At 45.2% G+C, this 27155-nt stretch overlaps 1 long non-coding RNA gene across 1 annotated transcript in view; it reads right to left on the reverse strand.

The window, feature by feature from the left end:
- Positions 1-1320: 1320 nt before the first annotated feature.
- Positions 1321-27155, reverse strand: part of LOC102386311 — a 50167-nt gene continuing 24332 nt past the window's right edge. The window contains exons 2-3 of the long non-coding RNA XR_323063.1: positions 25233-25341; positions 1321-1407 (exon numbers count right to left, since the gene is read on the reverse strand). This is a non-coding gene — a long non-coding RNA (uncharacterized LOC102386311). The remainder of the gene's footprint in view (positions 1408-25232; positions 25342-27155) is intronic.

Raw genomic sequence — 27155 nt, forward strand, 5'->3', positions numbered from 1 at the left:
CCCCTGTAAACACTTACTTTCATTTATATTTCCATCTAGTTCTTTAGTAATGCCAGGGACTAGCAGCATTTTAGAACCTCTAGCTGGTAATTAAAATACTCCCCAGTGAAAATTATCAGCAGAACGAGTCTTTCCTCAAATTTTCCATAGTTCTTTGGATGAAATCCTGTGCTTCAAATTGCAGCCCACGGAGAGAGAGGCTAAGACAGCTTTAAGCCAGACTTGCAGCCTCCCAGCATAATGCAGACAATTCTGAGGGGACGACTAAAATGACACCCGCCACCCAGGGCAACACTGTCTGAATCGCTGCAATGCTCTGTGCTGTGACCCTCCTCTCTATCATGTATCTTAAACCAAGGGGTCCCAAACTGTGGTGTGCGTACCCCTTAGGGCATGCAAGACATCTCTTGGGGTACACAGGAGAAATTGTATAAATGACAGATTTATTTTTCATTATAATAATAATTGGCATTTAAGAGGTTAAAGTATGCTGGTAGGGGTACGTGGGCAGCTGATAAACCTGGAAGGGAGTATACAATAAGAAAAAGTTTGGGAACCTTTGCCCTAAACCAACAGCATTTTCTAGCGTGTCCTTGGAAGGCTGTTTCATGGCTGTTTTCAGCAGTTCCTGAACTGGAGATTTTTCCTGGCATGGGTCTGGGTCAGCTCATCCACAGGAATTTCTCATGCTTTGTGGATTAGCTGGCCATGGTGCTCTGTACTCTTGGATAGGACTTCATGTCATCGGCCTCTTGGTATGTTTGGTTTGCTTCATCGAAATGTGGATTTTATTCTAGTTTGTCTAATGACCTTTTCTATAACTGCTATTTTCTTTTAAAGGCATGCGGCACTCTCCTACAGGCTTCCATGATGTTACAGAGCCACAACTATCTTCTTTTTTGACCTTTCCAAGCATGGGTGACTGGTGCCTCCTGCGTTTGGGGGGGCACCAGATCACTGACAGGGGGCGGGAGGTCCCCTAGCGGCCGATCGCTGAGTCAGTGGCGAAACTGGAAGTGCACTTCCAGTTTCGTGGCTGGCACTTCCAGGGGGTGCACGTTTACCCACATGAACCCCCTACGCATTGCCAATGTTTCCAAGTCCTTCAGGCTCCAGTGTGGACGAGGTGCTGCAGCCCATTTTCCTTTGAAACTTTTTCTTGTCTGCAGGATCCTTATATGCCCCTTCACTCTCTTGTATCAGCATCTTCTTTTAACTCTCTGCCAAATCAAAATAACTCTTCTGGCTCTATAGTTCTTGACATCTGAAACAGCTTTCCTTTATCTTTGACTCATGATTTCAAATCTTACCTTAACCATTCTGGGTGAAATCCGGATCCCACTGAAGTCCATGTTAACTGTTGTCCCTCACTTAGGCCTCATAATCAGGGATCCTCGTTTTCTCTGTCTAAAAAAATTACAAATTCTCTCATAAAAACCACAATTTCTCTGATGAAAAACCCAAAATAATTAAAATCAAAGACCACTATGCATATAGGTATCAGTTGAACATAATATTTTATTGATAAATTTCCAGTTTTAAAGCCATTTGGAAGCCTACCAGTGCCTCAATCACTATAATAAGATAAACTCTAAATACCTATATATTTTGGCATTTGATTTTGGGTTTTTCATCATGGAAAAATCAGAGCTCCTGCTGCCCCCTCATTTACCAGGGCACAGGTCCAACTGCAGTTGTCCCTCCCCACCATTGCTTTGTGGTGCTGAGCACCCCAATATGCTGTTGCCCCTCACTCCCAAGTGTGGTTATGGGTTTGTGTGGGGTTTGTGGGGGCAGGGGGGTTGTGAAGGGGTATGGGTGTGTGTGCGGGGTTTCTGGTGCACAGCCCCCAATACCAGTAAGTCAGCGGCAGCAGGCAGCAAGCCCTTGGGGCACTCATGGCTGCAGCAGGCAGAGCCCCTGGTGGCACATGCATCCCAGGCCAGCTCATGGCATGCACCTTGAAATGAGACCAGGCTAGCTCCGTGCCAGCATGTGTGGAGCATAGCACTGCAGACGGGAGTCATGTGGCATTAGGCTGGGTGGGATCTGTGCCTTCATGTGCGGCTTTCTGCTGGAGTGCTCGAAACCCCACATGGAGGGCTGGCCTGGCCCAATGGCACATGGATTGGGAGCTGTATGCCATCAGGCCAGGCAGGCTCCATGCCTCCACGTGGGGCTTCCAGCACTCCAATGGGAAGCTGTACATGGAGGCATGGAGTCGTGCACCATCGGGCTGGGTAGGCTCTTGCTTGCTTCCACATGCAGCTTCCCATGTGGAGGCATGGAGCCAACCAGCCTAGCCCCATGGCATGTGGATGTCAGAAGTATCTTAGCACCCACCTTGGCTTTTGGCATGCTGCAGTATCCCCAGAGCTGCAGTGCTGTGCCATAGCCATTGTCTCCTCCTTGCAGGAAAGTGAGGAGGGAAAGTAAGCTTGAGCCAAACCTTGGCTGACTCGAGAGTATTAGGCCTTGCCCCTTCCCCCTTGGGACAAGGCTTAGGGGTTGCAGCCCTTTTTGCAAGAAGCTCTTGCAGGCTGGAACTCTGCCAGCCTGCAGACAGACAACTCTTTGTAAAAGTGGAAAATCTGCATGTATCTCTGTTAAAATGAAAAATCTGCTTTTTTCTCTGTTAAAAAGGGGAAGTCCATATTTTCCCCCCTTTTTTCGTGGGAAATGGAAAACCTGAATGCCTGCTCATCATTCTTCTCTGTCCACATTAAGCAGTCATTCAATTTCCCTCTCAGAAACACTAGACATTACAGTTTACATGGAATAAAATAACAGCACACTTACAGTTACATTCTCTCCAGTTTCTTCTTATGCCATGTGTAAATTTTTGTATTGGTTTAGGAACTAGCTTACATTATTGACCGGTTTGTATTGCCTTATTTTTTGTTTTTTTAAAGAGATGCTCTTGGGATTCTGTGGATAGCTTTGTGGACCTAAAAAAACTTTCCTTGCAGGTAATGATCCGATTGCCTATGTTATCAGCGTATCATTGCCAGGAACTGAAGATGTCAGGTAGATGGCTTTGACAGTATAACTTTCTGTGGAAAGTTTTACCTGCTCATTTATTATTTGCCTTGAAGTTCCCATCAAAGACAAATGGCAGTGTCATTTTCCCAGATACGTGCAGGATGAACTTTGAAGCTGCTTATTTATATTACTGTGGCAGAATAAAATAACGATCGTATTGATATTAATAAATCCCTGACACATGTATGCCTTCCACCCACTCTGAAAAGAATGTAAATGTGTGCGTCCAAAAGGAAACTGTCTATTCCTTTCACTTCTGAGGTACCATACAAAGGGGGCTGCTTTCAGCCGCCTTCCTAGCGCAACTGTAATGAACTAGACAGATACTTGAAAGACTCTTTCTTTGATTAGTTATTTGGTAGCAGGGAGGGAATCATCGTCTGCCTAGGGTAGACAAGCAAGGATTTCCTACTGCTCTTTAAACTAAGGAAGTAACATAGGGCTGCATGTGAATGCTTGGGGAGCAAAGAGCAGTGGCTACAGCTACACTCTGTTATAGTGGGCACTGGCAGCATGAGATTCGCTTCCCCTTCCTGCCTAGCCTCCATGCCGAGCTGGGAGCTGCTGTGGCTGCTTGCTAGATTCCCCAGTCCTTTGCATACTGGGGAAAACAGGGCTGCTACTGGGGCCAACCTTTGACAAGATGCAAGAGGAGAGGGCTCCTTACATTTTGTTTTTGCTTTCACACACCTGCCTTGGGCAGCTCAGCTTGGCCCTTAATAATCTATCCTTTATGCTTTGTTTTTGATCTATTCCTCTTAAGTATTATTACCATGAGTTGCTAGTCCCAGTGACCAAGTGAGAGGACGTGTAGTCAGCTGTGTATTACTACAAGTACTTTCCATGCTGTGAATAAATTTGCTTACTCGTGTTCTTGATGTTTTCTGTCATCGTAGCAGGATTTGAGGGACAACAGAAATGCTTCGTTGCTTTCCCAGGTTGGTGAAATCTGACCGAACGTGGATGCCGAGTTCTGTAGAAAGCGTGGCTGATACTAGGCTTGATCCCCTTTTGTTTTCATTTTCTTTTTTCCTATTTTAACATTTTAGGATAAACTAAACTCTCTAAAAATCCTATTTTTAAATTAGAAAATTATGAAACAGGTCATGTTAATGTTTTTAAAAATTTCCTCTCCCCCTTGTCAGATTCACTGGGGCCACGAATAGTTTCAGTTTTGGCAAATCTGTTTTAAATTTAAAAAAAAAAAAGTTTCCAGACAATTCCAATCAGCCATAGCTATTACCAGCACATAGTACATGAAACATGGTGGCTGTGCTCAACCTATTGAATCCCACATCAAGGAAGAGACTGTTATTCATAGCAAACAAAGCAGCACGTGTCTGCAAACAGGCATCTGAGTGCTGAGAGGCTCACTGCGAAGGCTGGATTTCCAAACAAAAGTTTTGAACAACTGTGGAAGCAATAGAAGCAAGATTTGATCCAAATGAAGACCTGGTCCACGTAGAAAAAAAACAAGAAAAATGAAAATAAAGCTTTAATCTCATTTTTAGAAAAATGGACAAGAATGAAGTGAGACTGGAGTGTTATTGCAACTCGGATGGCCCAGGAAATATGAGAGTTGAAAAGGATTTTGTGATGATTGCTTTTATCAGGATGAACTGTATAGTCAAGAGAGATGTTAAACAAACTTTTGGGCACTTCCTCAGGTCTGGAAAAGAAGTAGGTACAGACTAAACTAAATACCAGATAAAAGAATGGCTTATGTTTAACTCTGTATGTAAAACATACATTTCTGCTTAACACTATTTTCCATATGACTTAAGCAGATTCAAAGAACAGATCGAGCATCTCTTGCAAAAGAAAGTACACCAGGCTCTACAGGGATTTCCAAACATCGAGATCATTGCTGATGATGTTGCAAGTGAAGGAGATGCCAAGGAAGGGACAGGTCCATGATGATAAGCTACAATTTCTAAGGAGATTACTCGGAGCAGAATATTGGACTGGAGTTCAGCATAGCCATGTGGACTGGAAAACTAAGTCTCATGCTTCCCATGATGGGTAGATTGCTGCAGCAATGACAGGCAGGATGCAGTTAAAAGAACACCAAGCCAGACTGCCTGTTTTAAGCCAAGGACCTATCCACAGGCAAACATGTTCAAGTCCAAGCAGCAAATGCCAGGATCAAGCTATGGCAAAGGTCAATGGTCAAAAATGCAGTGAGGAGACACTGATCATACAAGGTACTTACAGACTCAGGAGAGCGGTAGAGACAAAACTGAAGACAACTGCAGAACAGTAACAGACTCCGGTACACCCAGAGTCGGGGCCAGAAGTAGGAGACTGTAACAGGACCAGGCTCCAGGGGTGCCAGTGGGCTGTTAAGGGCTATTTGTGGCCTCCTTCCACCCCTACAGCCACACCCATGCCTTGCAGATGTTATTCGGACAATGTCCTGGACCTGTAGGAGTGCCTGCCCTCGTGGCTTTAGCCCACTATTATTCCGGCTGCCAGCCTCCAGCCACGGCCTTGTTCCAGACTGGCTCTTAGCCTTAGCCCTCTCCATATATCAGTCGCTGGGCCCCTGTCTCTCACCCTTCTTGAGATCTGGGCCCCCTGACCCTGGCTTCACCCTTCCCAGGCTCGGGACCCCCTTGGGGTCCCAGGCCCTTCTTCTTCTCCACCCTCTGGGGTCACCGACTTGGGAAAGGCAGCTTATACACCCCTCGGCCTCCTGGATGCCCAACCCAGGCCAGGTGGCTCTGGTGCCTCTCAGACCCCTTATGGTCCATGACCCCTATAGGGCTCTGTTCAGGCTGCTTTTTGGGCACCCTTGTCATCTTCCTGCCTCCCCCTGAGCCACAACCCAGTCCTCCAGTTTCAACTTAAACACAACAAAATACAAGCAACTAGTCCTAACAAAGAAATCTCCCTCACTCTGGGTTTACAGCATCCTGCAATCTGCATCTCCCTTTGGGCTCTCACCTCCTTGCTCTCGTGGGTGGATGGGGTGCTTGCCAGGCTGCCTTATGCAGCCCTCCTCCCACAGGAGATCTTCTCTCCGTAGGATGCAGAGCCAAACTGCCCCCCTTACTTCTGGTGCCTGGCTTTTATGTTCTGGAGTACTGCCCTTGACTCCCCAACCAGGCACAGGGCTTTCACTTTGGGCTTAATGGTCATCCTACTCCTGGCTGCAGCTTAACCCAACTGCTTGTGGTCTTTACTCTCAAGCTGCCTGGAACCTGCCCCACGCAGCCAGCTTGTGGTGGAGCAGCTAGCTCCTACTTAGCTGTCTGCCTACCTATACCTCAAGGCTGGCCTGCTGCATTTTCCCCTTAAGGTATCAGGAGCCTCTGGCTCTCTCTTACAGAGACATACCAAGAGCTTCGATCATAAAGCGTCCTGATGTAGGAGAGGCAGAAGCAACAAGGGACATGAAGAAGAGAGGACCAGCAGAATAAAGGCAGCAAGAAGATGGAAGTAAGTCCCCCACCAACACCAAAGATCTCATAGGCGACACGTAGCGGGTGCTCGTCCACCCCCTGACAGCAAGCGCTTCGGCTGGTTGGGGGGCACATAGTGCCCCCCCTGAAATTGGTTTCCTGAGTGGCTTATGATTGGAAGTGCCAGTACTGTATGCAGAAGTGCCGGCACTTCTACCACCGTCCCCCCACAGTTGCTGGCTGGCCGCTGGGGGACCCCCTCCCACCCCGGTCACTGGCTGGCCACTGGGGGACCCCACCCCAGTCATGCCCCACTGGTGTCCCCCCAGACTCAGGAGGCACCAGTCACCCATGAAAGATGCCATAAAAAAAAGAAGCAACGGGGGGCTAGTTCAAAAGCCAGAAAGTCTGCAGACTTCATTCCTATGCTGGCTGGCAGCAGAAGTGGACAACGTCCTAGAAACCTCTGGCCTGAGCAAATCAGCAACAGCTGGCACAAAAGTATAACAACCAAAAGTATTAGAGGGAAGCTTGCCTGGACCTTGGGGAAGAGGAAGAGTGCAGGTTCCAAAAGGGAACCGGTTTGAAAATGCACCAAGTCCATCAGTGTGTGTGTGCGTGGCTAGAACGACTGCCAGCTGCCATTACAGCTTCTCGGGAAGCCATTCTCCTAATAAGGAGTCAGTTTAGTTTTACAAGCCTTGAGTCTTTTTGTGTTATAACCCAGCACGTGGTACATGAAACACTAGAAGCTGACTCCATGTGATACACTGCAGGGATCCTCATATTATGTTTCAAACAATAAAATATTCAGAGTTCCCCGCCGTTCTGCTGTCGGAATTCTTCAAGCTTTGTCTCATTTTCACAGGGAAATTAAATGCTTACTATTAGTGTTAGCTTCATTTGGAGCAGCAACTCCTTGAAGATATCCAGGAGGACAAAAGAACAGCAAGCTGCTTCTATCACATTTACATCACCACACAAGGGAGGCAGCACCAACATCACGACATGAAAAATGCGATGTTGTTGGCACCCCATTATCGTGGCACCCTCCAAATCATGACCAACTGCTCCACAAGCATAGGAAGATCTAGAGAAATAGTATGGCATGGTGAAGATGCCAAGCTGCAGGTGACTCGTTCCATGCGGCACTTGAAGCTTGTCAGGATTATTAGCACAGCGGATTTCATTTTTAAACTTCCCGAGTGGCTTATGATTGTAGAAGAGGGAAGAACTAAAGCATTTAAAATTTGACAGGTTTTTTTTGACCGACCCCCATTTCAGTGATTTTATTCTATGACACAGTAAGGTTTGAAAGGAGCGTACGCATTGGGGGAAGCCATCCACGGTGTGATAATTACAGCTCCGCGTGCATGATGTATATTTATACATTATTATTGGAATGTCCATTTAAGAGAAATAATTAGAACTTAGCTAATTATAAATAAAATGGATTTGTTCTTTGTGGCAAATTCCTTAATGTGACAGATTACCCCTAAAAGAAAATTGACCATGGCATGAGACTTTGAAATAAAACCTGCACAATGATCTTTCCATCTGTCAAACTATGATAATTAAAAGCATCAGTGGCACATAGAATTAACACTTCAAGCTTTGTTCTGAGGGCTGGATGGCATCTAACATTAATTTGAGAACTGGGATTATTGGCCTTCATTTCACCGTTCTGCTCTCACTTTTCACCAGTACAAAGAGACTGCAGGAGACCAAGAAACACTGGGCTTTAATTATGCCAATGCAGACTCGTACAATGCCATGCAGGTTCAGCAACATCCTGGTATAACAAAGAACAGAACTGAGCCCACTCAATTTCAAGTGAATGGTTGCAGCCAGGATTAGTGGCTTCTGTGAAATATATGATTGCACTTGTAGAGAAGAGTAAGGAAAGGAAGTGTTCTTTTCACAGGAAATAAGAAAGTGGCTAAAGTCCTGCACAGTTAGTTTTTTGTCTATTTTCAGATCATGTTGGAGCATTCGAGTGAAATTCTCTAGAACGGAAAGGTAATGGAAATGACACTTGCTAGAGACATGGTCCCAGCTGATGGATATTGTCACAGAACCATTACAGTCTAAATGTGCTGGACAATATACCAGCTGAGAACTTGCCCCTGAACATATCTTCAGCTCTTTATAGGCATGCTCGTGCTCCTGTTGAAGTTCATGTCAAAATTCCCCTTTGATCTGATTATACGATACAACATTCAAGTCAATATTCAAGTCACTTATCAGCAAATGCCTCTACATATGCATGACCGTCTTTTGTCCATGTCTCCCAAATCCCTCACTACCTCCCATTTTCTGCGTCATCCTCACAGGTGACCCCTGGCAGATGAAGCAGGAAGGCAGAAGGCTAGAATAATAGAAAATGGAAATTATGTTTTGCATTTCATCTCAGAAAGTGTTTGGTGCCTCAGCTTTGATGGAGACAAAGAGAGTCTTCTGCTCTACCACAGCAACCCAGGGTCCTGATCAATGAACCAGCACCGACTGGGAATGGAACAGGTTTCTAATATTTGTAAAGGATTGATTTCATTTGGTTTGTGGCAGGTTTGTATTTTGATTGTGTTATGGTCACTAATACAGCAAAGCGCTTAAGCACATGCTTAATTTTAAACTTTAATTCAAAGACAAAGGAACTCTTTCTGTGCTTAAAATTAAGCACATGCTGAAGTGCTTTATTGGATCAAATCCAGAGGGCTCAGCAACCAACAGGATTGAGCCTGTAGGCTTTGCTAGGTTGGGGTTTAACGCACCTAAAAGCTGCAATGAACACCCTGTAAAAAATAAAAGCAAACTTAGGTCAGACCTACACTTCCATTTGCTGGTACAACTATTCCAGTTAGCGATGTGATGGTTTTTTTCCCCCAAGCCGGGGAATCCCAGCAGATCCTCCTAAGTAGACACAGATATACCAAGAAAAAATATATCCTTTTGCCTTTCCCACAGGGAACTGGTAGAAACCATCCTGGCACAGGAGCTTTTATGTCAATATAAACTTCTTCTACACTACGAGGTCTGGCACGTATAGTTACACAAGAAAATATTTTAAGTTCAGGCATTGCTTCAGTTCTAGAAGACAGAAGTCTAAACTTCAGTGAAAACAGTACAGTGCTAGACAGTGAAAAACTGGTTTCAAAGCATCTATTAGTTCTGTAATTTAATTATCCTTAGAGGGGTTTTAGAGGGATGACATTCCTTGGCCACAAGCAGTGAAGCACAAACACTGGGATGTACAAATAACTCTCTTCCCATAAGCATAATGGTTTCAGAAAAGCAACAAAAGTGCCTGGTCCTAAAAAACAGATTTGAAATTAAAATGAATTGCACTATTTGGGGGTTTTGGCATTCTATATCTAAGTATCTAAATTAGTAGTTCTCCATTTCAAATGTGGTTTTCTTTTTTCCTGACTAGAGGGACTAGAACAAGATTCCTGATTCTGATCATTAATAAAATGACTCTGAAGCACATGTCCCTTTGAGCAGGGGGTTGGACTAGATGACCTCTTGAGGTCCCTTCCAACCCCAATCGTCTGATTCTTTACTGGTTGTTTCTTTACTGGGATTGGCTGGTAGGCATGTCTCCACAGGGGAGGTCCTGCCCGCTAGTATTCGAGTCGCATACAGCGCAGTCTTTCCCTGTTGCTAGGAACTGGTTTGAAGTATACCAGTATGTGCCAATTTGGGCTATCCATTTGCAGAAGTCAACCCCTGCTATCGTTTCCCAATGCCAACAACGCACTTCCCACAGGAAGGAAAGTAAGCAAGTACAGCTGCCACAAGTCAGAGAAAATGAGGATGGAAGGAACCTCGAGAGATCACCTCATCCACCCCCCTGCCTCAAGGCAGGATCATCCACACCTAAACCATTCCCGACAGATCCTTGTCTTGCCTGCTTGCAAAAATCTCCACTGATGGAGAGTCCATGACCTCTATAAGTAATCTATTCCAGTTAGAAGGCTTTTCCTGATATCCAACCTAAATCTCCCTTGTTGCAAGTTAAGCCTATTATTTCTTGCCCTATCCCCAGTGGACACAGACAGCAATTTATAACCTTCTATTTTGCAGTAACCACTGATTTACTTGAAGACTGTTCTCATATGTCCTCTCAATTGGCTTTTGTCTGGACTAAACAAACCTATTTTTCCCCATCTTCTCTCTCTCACCTGCTTTCTAGACTTTTGATCATGCTTATTATTCTCCTCCGAACTCTCCCCAGCTGGTGCGTGTCTTTCTTAAAGCAGAAACAATAGTCAGGCTCAAGCCCTATAAACGCTAAACAGAGTATCTTATGCATAGTGCTCCATTTTATAATTTGCATGTATGGTAGTGGGATTTTTGTCCAGTTTGACATTGATTCATGTTCAATTTGTAATCTACTGTGACCCCTAGATCCTCCCCTGCAGAACTGCTGGATAGCCAGCCATTCCCCATTTTGCATATGCATAGTCAATTATTCCTACTTATATAGAGCATTCTGCTCTTCCCCTTAAATTTATTTCCAGCCATTTCTCCAATTTATCAGGATCATTTTAATGCTCTTCTGCTATTCCAGATATAATATAATGCCGTTCCAAGGTGCTTGCTAGTGCTTGGAACCATTTACAAATTGAATGTGTCCCCTCAATCCCATCATGCAAGTGATTCATAGAAATATTGAATAGTACTGCACCCAGGACTAAGCCATGCAGGTACTCGGCCTGATATATACTTCCAGTCTGAGTGCAAGCCATTGATAAATATTCTTTGAATTGAGTTTTCCAACCAGGTGTGTACCATATCTTACAGCAGCTGTATTTTCCTAGTTTGCTTAAGAGAAAGTCATGTGTCACAGCATCAAAAGCCTTACTAAAGTCACTGTATCCTAGCTATCATTTCTCCCCTATACGCAAGGCCTGTTACCCTCTCATACAAGATTATGTTGGCTTCGCATGACTTGTTCTTAACAAATCTACTTTCCTTGTTATTTACAGACAAGAGTACTTGATTATTTGTTCCAGCATATTCCAAGGATTGAAATCAGGCTAAGATGTCCATAATTCCCCGAGTCCCTCTTTGCATGCAAGAGAGATCCTGTTTCCTCTTTTCCAGTCTCCTGGAACCTCACCCATTGTCAAGGTGTTCTCTGAGACGATCACTAACGGTTCTTAAATGGCTTTAGTCGGGTCCCTGTATAGTTAGGGTAAAATGCACCAGGCTCAACTAATTTGAAAAGATCTGAATTTTTAAACAGACTCTAACTTCCTCCTTCCCTATTCATCTTAAGTTCTTGCCCCATGTCACAGATGCTGATAATAGTAGGCAAGTGATCAAAAGCAACCCTTTTCAGTAACACATGTAGCAAAAACAAGGCATTAAGTACTTCTGCCTTCTCTGCATCATCTGTTATTGGCTTTCCCTCCCCGCTGAGTAGGGAACCAACCCGTTCCTTGGTACGCCTCTTACTACAAATGCATTGCTAGCATGTTTCGTTACCTTTTGTGCTCTGGTAGTTGCATCTCATTTTGCACCTTGTCCTTTCCGCTTTTGTCTGTACACACACTTGCTATATGTTTATACTCACCCTTAGTCATTTATGCTAGTTTCCACTTTTTGAACGATTCCTTTTTGAGTTTTGTATAATTGATTAACTCATTATTTAGCTCCTGCACTTTTTTGTCCTCCTCGTTAAGCTAGTCCATGCTTCTGTCCTTAACATTGTTTAAGACGCTGCTGGCTCTCCTGAATTTCTTTCCCCTTTAGACTTGCTTCCCATGGGATCTTCCTGATCAATTCTCTGAGTTCATTGAATCTTGCTCCCCTTCCACGTTTACATTCTCAACCAATTCCTCCTCAAATTGGTCCTTTATCCTGCTGCTTTTTACAGGCCAGTTAGCTCTGCTATTAGACTCTCCAGGCAGTTCAATTCCCGCCCCCGAACAACCCAAACTCCTCTGTCCTCTCAGACATCAGGAGAGCCGTTTCCCACTGGCATTTCCCTAGCACATCCTGGCTTCTTTCCTCTTTGCCAGCTGTTCTGTCAAAATGTGCTCCATTCTGCTCTCTCCTCCGAGGTTTTCAGCTTCTGGGGGACACTTTCTTGCGAGCAGAATGCCTCACAATTGACTGTCTTTAACAGGGCTGGCTGCTCTTTCTTAAGGAAACCACCCTGTTACATCTCCCCATTGCTCAGAATCAAATTAAAAAAAACCCGATCCTTCCAATTTAATTCTCCCCTTCAGTATCAGGAAGTTGTTCCCCAAAATTTCAGAATCTTGTTGGATAGTTCTACATCTGGCTCTATTACAGGCAGTCATCGACTTCCAGCATTTCAACTTACGGCTATTCGCACTTGCGGCGCTCCGCCATCGACACCCATGTTATTACTTACGGCACTACAGGAAAATTTTGCAATGAGAACGAGGGCAGCAAAATTAACATCCCTGGATCAGTTTCTCGAAAAGCCATCAAGTGGCCCTAAATCTCCCCAAAATCTCCCCAAGCCTTTCTGAATTCCATGACCCCGATGAAGGTGTTCTTTCACCTTCTGATTAAATAAAATTGTATGTGATTAGTTACTGTATTCCCCTGTTTAATCCATTTATATACAGTACACTTTAGAAAGCTTTGTACTGTACAGTGTATATCATCTATAGTTGATTAAACAGTTGATTTAAATATGGTGTTTATGGTCATTTCTATAAAAAGTTGGGCGTCAGACCCTTGGTCAGGAACATAACCCCCTATTATAACATTGTTTCTATGGGAAAATCAGATTCGACTTATATCGTTTTGACTTACAGTGCCTTTTCCAGGAATGTAACCCACTGTAAGTGCGAGGACTGCCTGTACTTTTATAAGTGTCTGAGTAGTTAAAGTCTCTTATTATCACCAACTCCTGCCATGTGGCTGATTCTGTTAGTTAGGCAGAAAGAGCCTCACATACCCAATCTTTCTGGTTTGGAGCTCTAAAGTAGACCCCGTTGTGAAATTGTCTTTTTTGTTCTGCCCTCCCTTTTTACCCAGAGACTTTCAATCAGGACCAGCTTCAACCACACTCTGGAACTCAGATCCGGCGAATACTCCCTTAACGTACCACCAAAGTAATAGGTCAGTGTTCACAAAGGAGGATGCTTCGTCTTAGAAACATAGTCCAAGAATAGACAGACTGACCTTCAGTCCATGCTTTATAGACTCAAGAAGAGCCTTTTTGTTTTTAAACTGAAAGAGGTTTCGAGTTATTTAAGCGGAGTTCTTCACTTAGCAGATAAATAGAAAGGAAGTGACTATTTGGGAATGGAGTAAATATTTACTTTTTCCATTAGGGCTCAGCAGATCCACAGAGAAAACACATTTCAGAAGATCTTACAGCTACAAGAACAGTGTTTGCACAGTCATGTAGCGAAAAGTGAACGTGTGTGAGAGGCAGAGAAAGAAAAATGAGAGTGGGCCCAACCTAGGCAAGCAGAGTAAGTAAAATGAAGCCAACATCTATTAGTGTACTAACAGGTACAGCTAGTTATGGAGCCAATCTGGAGACAAGAAACAACAAATTAATTAATACTTCTTTACACTGAAGTTAAGTGTATGCTAGGAGGGCTCTCATTTGTTTAACCTCAGGGCCCAGCAGTGTGGATGCAGCTCTGCTGCTGGGAGGAGTTGTTCTGCCACCAGAGCTATCCCCACTCCACAAGCAAAAGCAGCTCTGCTAGCGTGGCTGTGCCAACACAGAGGGTTTTGCCTTTCAGTTATGGGCTGTGATCTTTTGACATCCCGCAGACAAAACAGCTTTGCAAGCTGAACTCTGTAGTGCAGACTAAGCCTAACCTTTGTACTCCTCTAGCCACCTACTGGGGCCTTAAATTGGGTTTAAATGTGGTTTATAACCAAGGTGCATTCATTTCCTTATGTCATCAGCTAGATGTTTAATTCTCACAACTCCCCTCCTACCTTCTGCTTCTTCTCCCTCCTTGCAGGCACTTGGCCACAACCACACACTTGCCCAAGAGCTCTTGAATATAAATAAGGAGGTGATCTTTTTCACCCTATCTTGGCTTAGTACCCAGGAGGAGAGGAGTCGCTTTAAATCTAGCAGGGACTGCATACAAGAAAAAACAAAGTCAAAATCAGAAATGCAAGAACAGAAATTGCAAATATGGGTCCCTAGCTAAACTCAGTGTACGAAATGAAAGCTTGTCTTCAGCTTCCATGGATAAATCCATATGAAAAAGCTTTGTCTCCCAAACATTTGCATTAAGATGTTTCACAGCTCATTTACTAGTCCTCCTTTCCAAGAATGAAGCATGCTGATCGCTACCCAGTATGATTATTCTCCTGCTTCAGGTTCTCCTTTGCCTTCAAATTGGAATCATTAAGATATATTCTGTTCACATGTTTAGTGTTTTTAGACTTCTTCTAAATGAAAGCAGTTTCTCACTGAATCACCTGACTTCAGTAGTTAGAGCTTCAACAAAAAATATCAATAATCAGGAGACCAGAACGTGGTTATATTGCTTTCTGGTTGCAAAATAAAAAAAGGCTTTTAACACAGGTGTTTATTTTTGGTTTTGTTTTTCAAGTGAAGGACTACCTCTTCAATCCAAAATTGCTGCTGAAATTCTGGTAGGGGTTGCTGGGGAAAGGAAAAGGGGTTAAATAATTCAGGTAACCTTACACTCATTAAAGGTTAGTTTAAGAATAACTGTCCTCCAAAACTTGCATTAGAGAAGAGAGACCTATAGTCTATGACTTCTCTACTATTATTTTTCCCTGTGCAAATACCTACTCTAAGCAGAATATTATAAAGATAAAACTAATCAAGTGCACGATGACTGACCCATGCTTAAAATAGCATTGCTCCAGGGGCATTTCACCAGGCTCCCTGGGCTTGCATTAGGTTTTTATCATTAAAGCAACAGCAAAAAAGGGACATAAAGCTATTCTCTTCCTGGTTCTGCTCCCTCTCTCTGCCCACACACATATTGCGAGTCACCTCTAAAATCAGAATTTACAACCACAGGATCATAGCTTTCAGGTAATCTTTGGGAGTGTGAAAACCGTCATTTGCATTACCATTTTACATGGTCTTCTGGGGAAAAAAACACCTCTGTCAAAAAAGTTACAGCTATTTCTCTCTATGGAAACAGAGAAAGAGAAAAAAAACCCTGCACCCATCAATAATACTGTATCGGCACCACCATCAAGAGCAGCTTGTTACAGACTCCAACAGTATTTAGCTGAAAAGGTTCACTATCACTATGTCTTTTAGAAGAGAGGACTGCTCAGGATCTTTTCTTCATGCTATTTGGTGTTGGAAAGTTTTCCAGAAATAAAAGATCAAAGGCTCACCTGGGCCTATAGGGCTCACTGGGCTGCTTTTGTAGCCAACAGCACACCGGAGGAGGCAGCTACAGTCACATCCAGCTGACGCCGAGTACCCGGGTTCCCCCTTATAGGTAAGGTGGCCTTCAGTTTGCTCAGAGTGAATTTGAAAGACACTTCCCCCTTCTTAGCCAGCACCCCAAGCTGTAATAGAGTCCAATTCATTTCTGATCAGATAGAATCAAATGATGGAGTAATTATGGCTGGGCTGTTACTACATTTCACACCCGAGATAATGTGCTTTACAGCCACGTTTCAGCATGCCTAAAAATTACACCTCTGCTACTCCCTACTCCGAGAACGAACATAAGAAGGATGCTGCTTTTATAGATAACAATTTTATAGGACATGAAGTTTCCCTTAGGAAACTCAGTGTTATATCCCCAAATTATTGCCTGCTTAAGAGTCTTGAGCCTCGCTAGATTAGACGTCTGAAGAACAAAGGCTAGTTAGGATACATCTTTAATCTCAGAAAAATGGAGAAGTCGGTATCAATACATACATTTCTAAGGCTGGAGTCTAAGGACAAGGCTTCAATCAAAAATGATAAATTATTCATAACTTCTCCTGACACATTTGGAAAGGGGTCTGAATATTCATTTGCCACCCAGTTGGTGAAGTCCCTATGAATGCGGATGTATGAGGGGAGTGTGAAAACCTTCATCATTTGCATTACCGTTTCACAGGGTCTTCTGGGAAAAACCTCTGTCAAAAAGGGATTTGCTGATACAAGATATGCAATCCGAACAGAAGGTGCTAAGGGGCTGAGTGGAGCCTTTGCATTACAGCTCTTCTTATTTGAAACAATCCCCCCCCACCCACCCCGACAAGTGAGACTATCTGTACCATGTGGGCTGCTACCGCTTTAAACGTGTCAGCAGCACTAAGATGCCTGCACCCCTTGTGTGGGCACAGCTCCCAAGGCAGAAAGAGATTTTCTGCCTTCAGCTAACACCAGCTCCTCCAAACAGCAGGATTTCTGCTGGTAGAAGATGCTTTCTACTAATGGAACGGTGCCCACACCAGGGGTCTTGCCAGCAGAGCTGCATCAGCGATGGGGTATGATCTTTTTTACACCCCTTGTCAACATAGCTGTTGGCAGCAGGCCCTGTGATGTACACAAGGGCGCACACAGACAAGATTACTGACCATTTTGCAGGGGCTGCCTGATCAACTTAGAAGCTCTTTATACAATACACCAGTATTTGGCCATGTAAAGCCCAAAAGGCAGGATTCTTTCTTGCCATGCATCATGGCTTGTTTATGCCCATAAACAGCAAGTGCAAAACCATCATTTTGCTGCCCACTTTGCAGCAGCCAAGCAACTGCACTAACTACAGGACCATGGGAAATCAGGCCTCCTCAGTCCTCTGCAGGCATCTGGAACAGCCACTCACCCTCTTAAAAGTGAGTGGGAAGTGTTACAGGATCAGGGAAGTAGCATTTTACACCAGTGCCAAGAAGGTATAAAACTGGGTCCAGAACACTCATCTCTCTCCCTTGAAGAAGCAATAGACTCATCTGAACCTGACCCATATGAAGATTTAGGAATTTCAACAAATTAAAAGAAAACCAAATCATACAAGGTTTTGTATGTGAATCCAGAAAATTAAGCTCTTAGTATTCCTGCTACACATATATACATGCCCCAAGAGCTGAAGCCCAGTGCTGTGAGGAAGTCTTCTGGACCGCTTCTGGCACCCTTTACAAGACTGAAGGCAAGGAATGGACAGAAGGGCTCACTGCCCCATGCATATCACTCCTGGTCTGGGCACAAACAGGTTAGATATGGCAGTGTGGCCAGTAGATGCTCTTGTTTTGGAAAAAAGTAAATACAAATGGATCCATAAGTAAAAAGTTGGTTTTGACAAAGCTAATGAAGACACTGGGTATGTCTATACATGCTCCTGACTGCGCAGTTGGTACTACACAGTCTTGGCGGTGCACAGGTCATTATTGATCCTACCGCGCAATAGCAGAAGCACTACAGTCAGTGCTTGCCTACACTACATCACTATAGTAATGAGTTACATTGACATAACTCGCTGCTACAGAGACAGAGTCTCATGTAGACGTGCCCACTGGAGTCTAAACAGACACTGGAGACATAAACAGACGCTTTTTAGAAATTGTTGCTTGCTTTGAAACACACATCAGGGGATGAATGAGTTCATAAATGAAAGCACACAAATCAAATTTCTGGTCAAAACCAGTCTAAGAGCTACTGCAATACAGACTGCGTGCAGTACCCCGAGCAGGACATAGATCTTCTGCCTTTATTTAACCTTGGGGATTCAGTTTCCCCATTAAGCAGTACTACTTTTGTACGTGCTCATCAGGAGTTCTGCAAAGAGACTGGGGATAATGGCAGACTGGGCTGGGAGGTGGTGCACTGCCACTACCCTGTCAGGTTGCTTAGCTCACAGGATAGGGGCAGGGGTTTTGCGGCACAAAAATGATATGAAAGGGCTCTGTGACTTTAGGATGCTTTAGGAGTGAACAGGGAGAAGCAAACAGGACAGTTTGCAAGCAGATTGCTGGGAGCAAGAGGAGGAAGGGGAAGAGGAACCAGGCACCAGATCCTGCTCTGGGATGCTAAAATTCAGCAGCTAGACCAAGACTCAAGCCCCTTGTTTAACTAGAGCCCAGAGTGAGGGGGAGTTTTCTTGGACACTCTCACATTCCTTCACTGTAAGCTTGCAGAGAGGAAAGAGGTTGCAGGGAAAAGGGCACCGTTTAGATCCAAGGAAATGCAAACAGGCCAGCTACAGAGGAGTTTGCTAGGGAAGGTTTGCTTGGAAAGAGAGGCACGAAGTGAGAAACAGCAGATTAGAAGACCCAGAGACATGGCTGGAGGATGTTACAATCCCAGAGCCACTGCCACTTCCTGCTATTCCTCTGCTTCCACCTGTGAGGTGTCTGTCCAGGCAGGACCACACACTGTTGAGGCTTCCACCCAGGTCCTGGTTTGGGGGTATTCAGACTGTGGCTTTCAGATTCTTCCCAGTGTCATCCAGGTGGAAGTGCCTGCGATGTGACCAGTGCCTTCTGGTGGCGTCCCTCAAGGAGAAGGCAAGAGAGCTAAAGGAGGAGGTAGCAAGGCTCCAAAGTATCCTCTGCCACGAGGACTTCACTGATCCCATGCTGGAGGAAACCTCTAGGACTGAGGAGGAAGGACTGCCAGAGGTGGTGCTAGAAAAGGAAGAGGGCATGGACTCCCAGGAAGGTGAAAGCTGCACCCATATGCAGTGGTCTGCCTGGAGAACAGATATGGAGCGCTAGCAACAGAGGAGGAGGAGGAGCATGTTCCACTGGTGGAGGAGGCCAGGTCAGGAATCCCCAAGGTGGGGAGGATCGAGACCACTGCCACAAAGAAGAAGTGATGGGTGGTGGTGGTTGTTGGAGATTCCCTTCTGCAGGGGATGGAGGGATCCATCTGTTGGCCTGACCTGTTGTCCTGGGAGGTCCGCTGTTTGCCTGGGGCCAAGATCTCATGGAAGGATTACCGAGACTTGTTCAACCCTCTGACTACTACCCTGTGCTGCTCATCCATGTGGGCACCAATGATACTGCCAGTGCCAGGGGTGACCCTAAGCAGGTCAAGAGTGACTACAGGGCTCTGGGTGCAAGGGTGAAGGGGGCAGGGGCGCAGGTCGTGTTCTCTTCAGTCCTTCCAGTCAAGGGAAAAGGGCCCTGGTAAGAGCAGATGGATCCTGCAAATCAATGTATGGCTGCACGGGTGGTGTCACCAGCAGGGATTCAGCTGCTTCGACCATGGGATGCTGTTCCAAGAAGGCAGCTTGCTAGGAAGACATGGGATCCATCTAACAAAGAGAGGAAAGACTATCTTTGCAGGCACTAACCTAGTGAGGAGGGCTTTAAACTAGGTTCACGGTGGGGGGGGGGGATGGAGACCAAAGCCCTGAGGTAAGTGGTGAAGCAGGGAAGCAGAAGCAGGAGGGGGCACTGGGTGAGGCCTCATTGTTCCCGAGGAGGTAGGGCAATTGCCTAGTCACCTCAGGTGTCTGAACACAAATGCACAGAGCCTGGAAAACAAGCAGGAAGAACTGGAAGTCCTTGCGCAGTCAAGAAACTATGATGTGATTGGAATAACAGAGACTTGGTGGGATAGTTCACATGACTGGAGCACTGTCATGGATGGGCACAAACAGTTCAGGAAGGACAGGTTGGGGAGAAGAGGAGGAGGAGTTGCACTTTATGTAAAAGAGCTGTTTGACTGCTCAGAGCTCCAGTACGAAACTGAAGATAAACTGGTTGAAAGTCTCGTGGTTAAAGTTAGAAGGGAGAACAACAGGGGTGATGTGGTCTGTCCAGGAGGGTCTGGTGGTATATAGCAGACACCCACCACAACGTCACCCTTGTTGTTGATGTTGGGAGATGTTGCTTTCTTCAGACAACTTGCAGCAGTTTCCAGATCACAGGCCCTGGTTCTCATGGGAGACTTCAAACATCCTGACATCTGATGGGAGGACAATACAGCAATGCACAGGAAGTTTTTGAAGAGCACTGGAGACAATTTCCTGGTGCAAGTGTTGGAGAGACCAACTAGGGGCCGTGCTCTTCTTGATCTACTGCTCACAAACAGGGAAGAATTGGTGGGGAGTGTAGAAGTGAATGGCAAGTTGGGCAGCAGTGACCATGAGATGATTAAGTTCAGGATCCTGACAAAAGGAAGAAAGGAGACCAGCAGAGTGTGGACCCTGGACTTCAGAAAAGCAAACTTTGACTTGCTTAGGGAATTTGTGGGCAGGATCTCTTGGGAAGCCAGACTGAGGGGGAAAGAAGTCCAGGAGAGTTCATTGTATTTTAAAGAAACCTTACTGAAGGCACATAGACAAGCCATCCTGATGTGCAGGAAGACTAGCAAATATGGCAAGCAACTAGCTTGGCTTAGGAGAGAGCGCTTTGGTGAGCTTAAACACAAAAATGAAGCTTATGAAAAGTGGCAGCTTGGACAAACAACTTGGGAGGAGTACAAGAGCATTGCTCGGGCACGCAGGGATGAAGTCAGGAAGGCCAAAGCACAACTGGAGTTGCAGCTAGCAAGGGATGTGAAGGGTAACAAGAAGGGTGTCTACAAGTGTGTTAGATACAAGAGGCAGGTCAGGGAAAGTGTGGGTCCCTTACTGAATGGGGGAGGCAAACTTGTGACAGAGGATGAAGATAAGGCTGAAGTGCTCAATGCCTTTTTTACCTCGGTCTTAACAGGCAAGGTCAGCTCCCAGACTACCGCACCAAGACGCACAGTTTGGGGACAACAGGTCAGGGTCTATTTAGAAAAGCTGGACGTGTACAAGTTCATGGGGCCCGATGCAATGCATCCGAGGGTGCTGAGGGACTTGGCTGACGTGATAGCAGAGCTGCTGGCCATTATCTTTGAAAACTTGTGACAATCGGGGAAGGTCCCAGACGATTGGAAAAGGGCTAATATAGTGTCCATCTTTAAGAAAGGGAAGGAGGAGGATCCAGGGAACTAGAGACCAGTCAGCCTCGTCTCAGTCCCCAGAAAAATCATGGAGCAGGTCCTCAAAGAATTAATTTCTAAGCACTTAGAGAAGAAGGTGATTAGGAGCAGTCAGCATGGATTCATCAAGGGCAAGTCATGCCTGGCCAACCTAATTGCCTTCTATGATGAGATGACTGGCTTTGTGAATGTGGGGAAAAGCAGTGGACATAATATACTTTGATTTTGATATGGTCTCCCACAGCATTCGTGCAAGCAAGCTAAGGAAGCATGGGTTGGATGAATGGACTGTAAGGTGGACAGAAAGCTGGCTGGATTGTCAGGCTCAACAGGTAGTAATCAATCACTGAATGTCTAGCTGGCAGCCAGTATCAAGTGGAGCGCCCCAGGGGTTGGTCCTGGGGATGGTTTTGTTCAATATCTTCATTAACGATCTGGAAGATGGGATGGAGTGCACCCTCAGCAAGTTTGCAATGTAATAGATATACTGGAAGGTAGAGCTAGGATTCAGAGCGACAGACAAATTGGAGGATTGGGCCAAAAGAAATCTCATGAGGTTCAACAAGAACAAGTGCAAAGTCCTGCACTTAGGATGGAAAAATCCCATGCACCGGTACATCCTGGGGACTAACTGGCTAAGCAGCAGCTCTGCAGAGAAGGACCTGGGGGTTACAGTAGACAATAAGCTGGATATGAATCAGCAGTGTGCTCTTGTTGCCAAGAAAGCTAATAGCGTACTGGCCTGCATTAGGAGGAGCACTGCCAGCAGATCAAGGGAAGTGATTAGTCTGCTCTATTCTGCACTGGCGAGGCCGTATCTGGAGGACTGTGTCCAGTGTTGGGCCCCCCATTATTGAAAGGATGTGGACAAGTTGGAAAGAGTCCAGTGGAGAGCAACAAAAATGGTGAGGAGGCTGGGGGACATGACTTGTGAGGAAAGACTGAGGGAACTGGGTTTATTTAGTCTAGAGAAGAGGAGGCTGAGAGGGGATTTAATAGCACCCTTCAACTACCTGAAGGGGCTTCAAAAGAGGATAAAGCTGGACTATTTTCAGTGGTTGCAGATGACAGAACAAGGGCTCAAGTTGCAGCAAGGGAAGTTTAAGTTGGATATTAGTAAAAACTTTCCAACTAGGAGGGTGGTGCAGCACTGAAATATTACGTAGAGAGGTGGTGGAATCTCCATCCTTGGAAGTTTTTAAGGCCCAGCTTGATAAAGCCCTGTCTAAGACGATCTACCTGGGAATGGTCCTGTTTTGAGCAGGGGGGCTGACTAGATGTGACCTACTGAGGTCCCTTCCAACCCTCATTTTCTATGATTCTAAAACCACTGGGCTACCTCATTAGGGTTCGCTCGATGCTGGGGTTCATTAGAATACAGAACAGCTTCATGCTGTAAATCAAAGTATTTCTTGTAAGGAGAAGCATTTTGGTTGTAAATACAAAGCGATCACAGGCAGAGAGTGTAGCCTACCAAACAGGACAGCGGTTTGGGACCTGGGTTCCATTTCTGACTCTCTTACTGATCTGCTGGGTGAAGTACTTCTGCCCTCTCTTCTTCAGGTTTGTCACCTGCGAAAGGGTGGGGATAAATGACACTCACCCTCTGTGTAAAGCACTCTGAGAGCTACTGTTGAAGAGTGATAATTGAAACACCTGGCTTTGGTAGATGACTTTTCTCGAGTGTACATTAGAGCATAATTTGTAGAGTAAGGCACGACATTGTACATCTAAACATTTACACAACAACGTCCTTTATAATGCTCTGGCAGTACATAAAGATCTCACCGTAAGAAAGAACTAGGTTCATTTTGAGTAAATGCATCATGGCCTTGCCCTATAGAAAGGTAGATATTAATACAATTGCGCAGAATGTTCCATACACTCCTTGACTTAAAAAAAAGAAAGAAAAATAAAAACCTCAAGATGCAATTATTTGCAGCTTGCAAAGCTGTTTAAGCAGAGAAATTTAATATATGAAAATTATCTTTCACCCAGTCAGTATCTGCTTGAAATGGTTTTGCAGCATCATATTTGTAGTTAGCTCTTTGATAATTGGCTCCATTAATAATAATCACCCACATTTCCTAATGATTGCCTGAGCACTTGGGATCAACGTGTCAGTCTTAGAATGTATCAGATGCATGGTAGTAAAACAGATGTTGCTTTAAAATCACCTGGGTCTATAACATCTTTACAGGCGCCAGAAGAAAACAATTTATTTTTTGTTTCTTTTTATACAGACCTGGCTACAACATAGACAAGAGTGAGGAAAGAGACTGATTACTGCCAGTTCAGAGACAGGTATATAGGTATCATTACACATGAAGGTTTCTTGTACTGTCTTTATCATTGGTAACTTTATATTTAAAATAGCCCTCCCTAGCATGTGTGGTGTTTTCTGAACATTCAAGAAGGAAGGATCCCTGCTCAAAGGAGTTCAGAGTTTAAGGAGGGACTTCAGGGAAAGCGATAGGTCAACAGCCCCTCTTCATTCAAGCCATGGCTGTAAGAGGCAGTCAGAGTCGGCGTTTAAGAGGTATTTTCTTTGAACAATGTCAGAGCATTTACAAATCAGAATTTTTACCATGCTCAGTGAAAGGGAAATGTTTTAGGCCCATATTTCCAGTGCCCAGGATAGGTCTGCAAGATAGTTCTCTCCTTATCCCAGAGATGGATAATAGGGTAGCCTAGGCACAAAAAGCCTTAAGAGGCCAACTAGCGCACAGGGAAAAGAGCAGGGAATGACTCATGCCATGGGAAATGACTCATGCCATGGGTCAAACTAAGAGAGGCAGATAAGGAGTTGCAATGCCAGCTTTACACTGTGACCTCCCCCTTGAAACCTCCTGGGTTGACTATCCTGGTTTTAGGGGTGCTGTGAAACACAGTGGGCACAAAGCAATGTGTGACCTACCATCTCCATTTTATGTATAGATGTATAGATGGAGGCAAATCCAGGACAGTTAAGGGGTGCAGTTGCACTCCTCTTTCTTTACAGCCTCTGCACTCCCCAGCTGACCTGGGTGCAGGAGGACTCCCAGAGCCACTCCTGTACTGCTCCAGCTACAGATTGGGGTCACACAGGGCCCAGACTCAGCAGGGGACAGTAGCAGCAGCAGGTCATTCTGGCCTGCAGGCTGAAAAGACTGATGACCACTATCCGAGAGCAGAGGTTGGGCACCTTTCAGGAGCTGTGGGACAAAATAATGCAGCTCAGCCTGAGGAGGGCCACCTTTTGCAACCTGAACACCAATGACACTTCTCTTGCCTTTGAGGAGCATGCTTTTGCTGCCAGATTGCTGCCATTATCCCAGTTCTATGGGGTAGAAGAAATCACTTGGTCATAGGTTGCCAACCCTTGGCCTAGAGGCACTGATTTCAAATGCTCCTCAACCCAGTACTAGCTACCGTGCCTGCATACCAGTCGGTTCAACTCCCACATTAGCTCCAAAATTGATGTGACGCCAAACACTCCTGCTCTGCTGACACACCGCTCCTGCAATCAGCAATATTTGGGTGAAGGCAGCCTTTGAAAATCAACAAGGTAGAAAGAAAAGAGTACCTGTAACAATCAACTTCTGCTTGACTCAGTCACAGATGTACTGAAGGAGCCAGACGATAAATAAAAAATAGCTCTTCCACATCAAGAGAACCAGTAGTATGTGCACGTCTGGGAACAGAATGATAAAATGCAACTGGCAAAAAGGCAGAACAATGCTGCGAAGGGAATACTGGTAAGAATAATGCTCCCTGTGTACATCATAGCTGGATATGTTGCAACCGGCTTGTCAGTGTGAAAAGGGGCAGATAAATGCTAGGAAGTAACTTCCAAGGGCATCCAGTGCTTCTGCAGATCCTTCATGTGGGTTCTGGAAGGTGTGTGGTATTGACATTAAAATTAATATATGGAGACAGACACATACTCAGGTAGCTTGTGGAATCTGGGTCTCGCTTCTTCCAGGGTCTCAAGTGGAAGAGTGTCTGTGTCTTGCATTAGAAGTTGCATATTTTCTTCAGAAGTTGCTTCATACCCTGTAACAGGGAGAAAAGAAAAAAAAAAAAAAAAAAATCAATAAATGCATTTTGAAAAGTGGGCTATGAAGTAAATCTCATTGAACACTGCAGTTTATATGAATTCTGTTAAAGGGAAAAAAAGAGGGATGTAGTTAGCTGTGTTAGTCTGAAGTCGGGCAGAAGGCAGTGTAGATGCACAACAATAGACGAATTAAATAAGATACATATAGGGCATAAGCTCTGGTGAACTTGAGCTCACTTCATCAGATGCTGTGAAAGGACAAGCATAGAGCAATGCAGAACGTGGAGTGAATGATTTGAATACAAAAGGAGGGAAGGGAGGAGGGAAAGGAAGGTGAGAGAGGGCCCGGTGCTGGGAGAGGCATACAAGCAAAGACCCTGTGGGAACAAAGAGGTCACAAAAGTTAATCCGCAAAAGGGGTGTAGGTTGTGCTATCTTCACACCATCACCCTAAGCACACAGCCAAGCTCTACATTGCAACTGTATCTGCTCTGATCCCACTGACTGGGATGAGGAGGGTCTGGCGCAGGATCTGGAGCAGGAATTCCTGCCATTACAGTACAATCCCAGTACTCAAACCAACAAAGCCAGACTCAAAACTTCACTGACCAACTCCAATACCAGCTTCAAGACAAGAACAACAGAACCTCCACACATACCTTGCCTGCCTATGTCCTTAGACCAACATGGCTACAACCAAAAACCAACTCATACAAAGCACTGGTATGAGAACCAGGGACCCAGAGGAGAGAGCTAAGCAGCAGGGGTGGGGGCAGTGAGGGACACACATGGAAGAAAAAAGGACCCAGAGATCTTGACAGAAGTAGACTTGGAAATGGGGATGGAGCAGAGCGCCACAAGAAAGTGGAGATGGTGAATGGTAGTGATGAAGACAGCAAGGACTCAGGGGATACTGGTTGTCCACGGAAGCAAAGACCCTAGTGGGGAAGTGCAGGTGGGGAAGGACTTGGAGAGGGGAAAAAACAGATCTGGGGTGGAAGGGGAAGAACAAAGAGAACCTGCAAAGGGGCACAATGGGAGATACTGGCATAGGGCAGAGCGGGGTCATGGAGGACACAGATTGCGGGCCTGATCGCTGACCTGCGCCTGACGTCGGCATTTGACAACTGTCTGATTAGATGTGATCTGCTTTCACAATGCTTTTCCATTCAATCATGTAAGCATCTCAAGACATGTAGGACTGAAAGGGCTCAATTCTCCACTTCCTGGCTTTCTAGGGCTTCAAGGGCACCAGCCCCAGGCACTGACTTACAGTTGGCAGAAGACTGGCAGCCACCACTACCACCACCACTGCCGCTGCCCAGGGCGCAAAAACTGTTTGTTATGCCCACGCTAGGCTTATCCACCCACGTAGCCACCCTGGTGCAAAATGTCTAAAAAGCTGTCAGGCACAAGGTGGTGTTATGTTCACTTCACGCAGGGGATATGAAGGGAGTCACAGCTTTCTGAGTTAGTTTCCATAGTCACAAGGAGCGTCTGAAACCTAAGCAGCACCGAGAAGACTGGGGGAGGACGGAGGACCTCGTAACAGGGACAATATGCTCTGCCGAATGAAACTCTGAAGTTAGCAACTCCTTAGAGGAAGTCAGGCACGTGGGACCTCCCTGTAGGTAAGGATAAAAATGGGAGGAGCTTAATGCAGTCCGTAAAGTGTAGTCAGTGGCTAGGCTCTTGCAGTATATTCCAGACAGCTGAAATATTCAATGCCATAAAAACTAGGGTTTATAACAGAAAACGCCAGAAGGAATATGACATTGCATTCAGCAAAGAACTGAAGCGCAAGTTCAGC

Source organism: Alligator sinensis, unplaced genomic scaffold, assembly GCF_000455745.1.
Source record: "Alligator sinensis unplaced genomic scaffold, ASM45574v1 scaffold301_2, whole genome shotgun sequence".
Lineage (NCBI taxonomy): Eukaryota > Metazoa > Chordata > Crocodylia > Alligatoridae > Alligator > Alligator sinensis.